At 42.7% G+C, this 7,221-nt stretch overlaps 1 pseudogene; it reads left to right on the forward strand.

The window, feature by feature from the left end:
- The first annotated feature begins 316 nt into the window (after positions 1-316).
- LOC136543159 (ankyrin repeat-containing protein At2g01680-like) lies at positions 317-2,591 on the forward strand (annotated as a pseudogene).
- Positions 2,592-7,221: the final 4,630 nt, after the last annotated feature.

Genomic DNA, 7,221 nt, shown 5'->3' on the forward strand with positions numbered 1-7,221 from the left:
TTAAGACACTCGGCAAAGGAGTTCTGTAAATTTTTTTTAAAAAAAACCCTCTTTGCCGAGTGCCAGGCCAGGTGGCACTCGGCAAAGAATTAAAAAAAATTAAAAAACCCTTTGCCGAGTGCTAGATCGGGACACTCGGTAAAGGATTTTTTTTAAAAAAAACCTTCTTTGCCGAGTATCAGGCGGTGGCAATCAGTAAAGAGGTGGTTAAAAAAATTTTAAAAAACCCTTTACCGAGTGTCAGATCGGGGCACTCGGCAAAAGGATTTAACCCCGCCGCCTGGGCCGGCCCACGCACCCCGCACACACGCACACACGCCCGCGCCACCCAGCCGCCCGCGCGCTCTTCGCCGCCATCCGATCCGCCGACGCGGCCGCGGTCCGCGCGCTCCAGGCCGACGCCGAGGCGTCGGGCACCTCCCTGGCCACGCTCGCCGCCGCGCAGACGGACGCCGGGGAGACCGCGCTGTACGTCGCCGCGGAGGCCGGCAGCGAGGAGGTCGTGCGCCTCCTCCTCCCGCTCCACGACTTCGAGGCCGCCACCGTCCGCTCACGCCTCGACCTCGACGCCTTCCATGTCGCCGCCAAGCAGGGCCACACCGGTGAGCTCCCCTTCTGTTGGTGTTGTGGGAGCGGATTGAAGAAGGCCAGGGTGTAGTCGAACAGTTGGGAGTATATATATACTATAGGTCATCAGCGGGGATTCATTTGCCTTCTATGGGCGGGAGTGCGGGACTGGTAGGACTCTTTGCTGTCTTCAGGTGAATAGGTGATACTTGATAGGCTTGACCCTTTGCACCATTCAGCTGGTCTTGGCTGGGATTTGACATCCGGAGCTTCGAAGTTCAAGCTGTTGGCAGTGATTGGGCGGGCTGTAGATGGAAATTTTCATGTTCTGCACTTCCATTGACAAAGGGGAAGTAGAAATTTTTGCGGGTGATCCCCAATCTACTGACGGTTCAACTGTTTCTGGCTGTTTTAAGCTGATTCACTGTCAGCTACTACTTCAAATTCACTGCTGATGAGGCTGCTACCGTAACACTTTAGCAATAGCAAGAAATCCTATGCACTTCCCTCGTGGTAAATAGACTGATAGTATAGTAATACATGTTGTTGTCATGATAAAATGCTAACTATGCTGCATAGGCTAGTACTGATAATTTAATATGAAACTTAATACTATTCAAATCTTCATAGTATATGCATCCCGAGTTACACAAGTCAATGATGCATTGTATTTTCATGTATCATGAGCAGTATCATATGAAATGTAGCCAGTCTGTTCTTTTTCCCCTATCCTTGATCAAAGTAACTTATAGGTGATCTGAAAATTGGCAACAGGGGTTGTGAAAGAGTTCTTAGGGCGGTGGCCCGGGCTTTGCTCAGTTTGTGACTCTTCCAACACTAGTCCTCTCTACTCCGCTGCTGTCAAGGATCACTTGGATGTGGTAAATGCTATACTGGACACTGATGATAGCTGCATAAGGATTGTGCGGAAAAATGGGAAGACATCCCTACATACTGCTGCAAGAATTGGATACCATCGTATTGTCAAAGCACTCATTTAGAGGGATCCAGGAATCGTTCCGATCAAGGATAGGAAGGGACAAACTGCGCTTCACATGGCTGTGAAGGGCAAAAATACAGATGTAGTGGAAGAGTTACTGATGGCTGATGTTTCCATTCTCAATGTGCGCGACAAGAAAGGAAATACTGCCTTGCACATAGCTACACGGAAATGGAGGCCCCAGGTATGGTTCTTTCCAAGGGTCTTCTACAAGTAGTTTGCTATTTTAGTTTTAGCTGACTATGACCTGCATTGAGAGCTATAGCACTGTTATATCTGTAAGGCGTGGTTTTAGTGTGTAACCAATTTGTTATTTGTTTGCCCTCACTTTTGGAAAGTTTGCCCCCCTTGAGCTGCTACTTCATCACCACACTGTTGTTTGCACGTTGGCGTGTACAGTATAGAGTATACTGTCTAGTTGCAAGTTGCAACTCCAATTCTTATCGGTAGAGTTTGTGGCAGCATTAATGTAAAAACTTCAAAGGTTATATCTTGTTGTGAATATTTAGAGCCTAAGACTGGTATGAGATGAGGTGCACACATTAATTTTAAATAAGCATCTGAAGATCAGGACTATTAACATGATGTGCATGCTGGGTGATAGGACTTCTGATCTGTTTATATCTTTGAGAGGATACCAGTACATGGAGATATGCAGAGGGTAACCCGAGATCAATCATATTATGCATCTGTTAAACACAACATACCAAATGTAAGCATAATATTTTTATTGAGTAATATATGAATTAAGAGCCTTTAGAATGCCATGCTCAGTTTTTAGGGGTGGAGCCAGAAACTCGATTTTGAGGATCCAACAATAGTATTTTTTTTTCAAGTTTTGTTCGAATTTTGCAGTACTTTTTTTTTCTTCAAAATTTCTCAATGTGAAAAACATGTCGTACATAAGCAATGGTGGTTTCTTAGTGGAGCAGAGCATCTATAGAAAGTGCAACCATATATCTAAGAATGCATAACCATCTTATATTGAGCACTATAAAGACATTAGTTGCTGCTGCTGTTAACTGTCTGCCACTAGTCTTACAAAGTCATTGCAAAGGCGCAGGAATGTATCTGGATGCTAATATTATGGTATCACTATAGTGGAAGTTTAGTGACTTCTCGACACACTATTCTAGCAGTTCAGCCCACCCACATAGGACTTAAAATATTATAAAAATGAACCTTGAGTATTAAAGGAAGACCCGAAATAGGCATCCACAAACTTGCAGAATGATGGGTTGCTTTTCTATTTAATGGAGTATTTAAGTTTTAACTCTTTATGGAAGCTAGACTAAATACTCCGTATAATCTAATGATGAGACAGAAATTAGCGTTCTAAAAATTCTTTGCCGAGTACCATGGTCATGGTACTCGGCAAAGATATTTTTTTAAAAAAAAATTCAAACTTTGCCGAGTGCCGGCAAGAGGGCACTCGGCAAAGATTTTTAAAAAAAAAATTCAAACTTTGCCGAGTGCCGGCCAGAGGGCACTCGGCAAAGAATTTTTTTAAAAAAAAATTCAAACTTTGCCGAGCGCCGGACAAGGGGCACTCGACAAAGAATTTTTAGAAAAAAAAATAAAACATCTTTGCCGAGGGCCGGATAGAGGGCACTCGGCAAAGAATTTTTTTTTTTTAAAAATAAAAAATCTTTGTCGAGTGTCTGCAGGGTTGGCATTTGGCAAAGCGACCGTCAACGGGGCTGGCGCTGTGACGGTCGCTTTTCTTTGCCGAGTGCCCCCGGGGCTCTCAGCAAAGCCTGTGCCGAGTGCCCGATAAAAGACACTCGGCAAAGAGGGCTTTGCCGATCAATTTTTTGCCATATGTTCTTTGTCGAGTGCCGCACTTGGCAAAGGCTTTGCCGAGTGTAATTTGGCCTTTGACGAGTGTCTCAGGCACTCGGCAAAGAACCTGAATTCAGTAGTGGTTGATGGAGGTAATTAGGCCGAACACCAGGATGGCGACGTTTTACCTTAGAGGCATCCTTTTTGTGCCGCTAGCGTCCTTACCTTCCAGAAGGCTTCGTCAGGCAACCCGACACTGTGGTTTCCACGTCTTCCTGCTTAATTAATGTGGAGTTCCTTCGAGTTGTTCTTGTGTAGGTGCTTCTGAGTTTCTAACATCAAGAGTTTCTGAGTAAACGAGGATGTGAAGGATTGCCACTTCACAAAAAGAAAGCAAGTTTGTAGCAATGGGATAGAAGCTAGAAGCTCAATCTTTCTAGGTCTCTTAGTCTTGTTGTCTTCCATTTTTGGGTACCTCAGTTTTGAGGTTTGGAGTCTAAAGACACTTGTAAACTTTAATTGTGTATATCCATACGTGGATATAGAGGCCGGATTTCTATCATTATCTAAAAAATGTGCATCTTTATACATCTATATCTATATTTTTGGCACAATAGCTATTTTGGTCCCTCAACTATTACTCGAGGATTAATTTCATCCCTAAACTTTTAAAACGGCCGTTTAGGTCCTCAAACTTTAGTTTTAGGATCAATTTCATCCAACAACTATGAAGATGATTATTTTAGTTCTCAAACTTTGCATTTTGGGATCAATTTCATCCATAAACTATCAAAGTGCATTTAACTTTTATTTTCAACTTATTTTTGTCTATTCAAAAAGAGAACCTTATATTTTAGGCACAATTTCAACCATAAATTATCAAAATTATAGATCTGCTATTGTTTCAATATATCCATGTATTCTTAATGAATAAATAGTGTTCGATGCAACTGTAATTGCTCTCATAATATCATTTAGTCGGATATATATAAATGGTACCATTATAAGGTAACACTAAAAATAAACAGCTTGAAATTATTAATGACCACGAAAGAGTTTTTGGATGAATATTATTTTTCTATCTCCAATCGCTGATGGTGTTCGAGTTAACTAGGTGCAACAGTACAGCGTTCCACGTAGAACGTAGACAACCTTGTGTTGAAAATAAAAGTTTAAAGAACAAAATACACTTTGATAGTTTATAAATGAAATCAAGCCCAAAAAGCAAAGTTCGAGGACTAAAACGATCATCTTCATAGTTTCTAAGATAAGAATCGTTTGTTTGGCTCTATTCGTTGGAGTGTTTTGGACCAGAATTAACTATCGCCCTGTACACTATTATTATCAGACATATATAAATTTTTAAAGAATTCCGACACAAAATAAAAATGTACTGGAAAAATAGTAGGATTTTAAGACACGGGATTTTATTTTCAAGAATAGTAGTGTCCCAATCACACTACTAACACATACGTACTACGTATTTTTTGTATCATATTCCAGCACAAACGTCGTCATCGGCACCCCTCGAGTAGTACAAATTCCTCGAGTTGAAGTCTGCATCATCAATCACCCATCACAAATATAAAAATAACAGTACTTTTGAGTGAAGGTGTATAGATAATTGTCACAATAAATGTTGAGTACCACACATAAAAGCCCCTGCAAAAGGGTCCACCTGACAACGAGTGTTGGCAAGTGCTTTCTCAGTGACCACATCTTGTAGAAGATGATATGCTTTTGTGCTAACTGCATCCAAAACACTTCTTGGATGTTTGATATAAGACCGTGAAAGCAGTGTGCAAAGGCCTTTGCCAACCAGCAAAGGGATAACCCAGAGCACAGAACTGTTAGGAAAAGGAGTAACCCCGAGCATGGAAAAGATGACTGCATGCGCTGTTCTTTTGGTGACGATGCTGGTAATAGTTCTCTGTGCCATGCCGGCAATTTCCATGGAACTCCGTGCACTCGGTAAGTTGATTACTACGGCGCCTCTGTGAGCAATTTTAATTCTTCTCCTTAATTCCTTATAGACATGGTACTAGGTTTTTGGAACTACTAAGGGCACGTTCAACAGTTTAGACGGCCGCCGTCTGTTAACTTTCTTTAGATCGACTAGAGTAGATCTAGACGGATGAACTCATAGAACCATGAAACACATGCACATTTAGACCTAGAACACTACACCGAGAGGGAGATAGGGGAGAGAGGACTGGTGATGAACCTGAGCCTCCAGATGATGTCGCGGTTGTGCCAGCCATCGCGGGTTCGGTGATGGAGGCAGCACACGGGCAGCGACGGGTGGAGTAGAGGTTGCACGGACATCGATGCAGTGCAGTCGGGCGTAGCAGTGGCGACGACGAGGATCAGTGGAGCTTCCCGTCGCTGGCTGCGCACCCTCTCGAGATCGGTCTAGGGTTTTGTCGGTGGGTTTGCGGCTCACGGTGAACCTCGTACTTTGAGCCGCCGGCCCCCACCTCTTTATATAGCGCAGTGCGACGGGGGCCCACCAACCATGTAGGGTTGGGCGCCCCCGATCAGGGCGCGAGACCAAGGCCCAATAGGCCGTTGGGCTTATTGGTCAGGAGATCAATCTAACATTCTCCCCCTTGATCTCACTATTACTTTTATCTTTAAACTTTAAAACTTCAATCCTTTTATCCTTACTCATTTCTTCACAGATGATGCATAGAGCATGTCTCATCGTCACGGTCAATCGCCGATAGATTTAACAGCTACAATGTACGTCTCTGATCTGAAATAGTTACTTTAACTTTTGGGCCCTTTATAGTCCAGGAATCATAGGCTTTCCCTTAAACCCATGCCGGCTACATGTTCTCTGAACACGTTGGGTGGTAAGCCTTTTGTAAGCGGATCCGCGAGCATCTTTTCGGTACTTATATGCTCAAGACTTATCATTTGATCCCGGACTTTATCCTTCACAACATAATACTTTATGTCAATGTGTTTGGCAGCACCACTTGACCTATTGTTGTGAGCATACTGTACTGCTGGATTATTATCGCAGTATAATTTCAGTGGTCTATTGATGTCGTCAACCACCTTCAAACCGGGTATGAACTTCTTTAGCCAGTTCACCTGCCCCGTTGCCTCATAACACGCTACAAACTCGGCATACATTGTGGACGATGTAGTGACGGTTTGTTTTGAGCTTTTCCATGAAATAGCTCCCCCTGCGAGAGTAAACACATATCCAGACGTGGATTTTCTATTATCTCCCGCATAATCAGAATCTGAATATCCCACTATATTGAGTGAATCAGATCTTCTATACGTCATCATGAGGCCTTTCGTTCCTTGCAAATAACGCAAGACTTTCTTTACCAATTTCCAGTGTTCTATTCCAGGATTGCTCTGGAATCTGCCAAGTAACCCGGTAACAAATGCCAAGTCAGGGCGCGTACATACTTGAGCATATTGCAAGCTTCCGACAGCTGAAGCATATGGAACCATTTTCATTTGATCGATCTCATATTGGTTCCTGGGGCATTGAAAATCTCCATATCTGTCGCCCTTGACTATAGGAGCAGGTGAGGGACTATATTTGTGTATACTAAATTTCTTTAAATCCTTTCTATGTATGCCTTTTGTGACAGTCCTAATACCCCTTTAGTTCTATCTCGGTGAATCTCGATCCCTAGAACGAACGAAGCTTCACCAAGATCTTTCATATCAAATTTTGAGGATAAAAACTTCTTTGTTTCCAGTAGTAGACTGACATCACTACTAGCAAGTAAGATATCATCCACATACAGGATAAGGAAGATAAACTTCCCATTCTTAAACTTTGCGTAGACACAATTGTCCTCAACATTATCTTTAAACCCAAAATTCTTTATTGTCTGATCAAA

Source organism: Miscanthus floridulus, chromosome 3, assembly GCF_019320115.1.
Source record: "Miscanthus floridulus cultivar M001 chromosome 3, ASM1932011v1, whole genome shotgun sequence".
NCBI classification, from domain to species: domain Eukaryota; kingdom Viridiplantae; phylum Streptophyta; class Magnoliopsida; order Poales; family Poaceae; genus Miscanthus; species Miscanthus floridulus.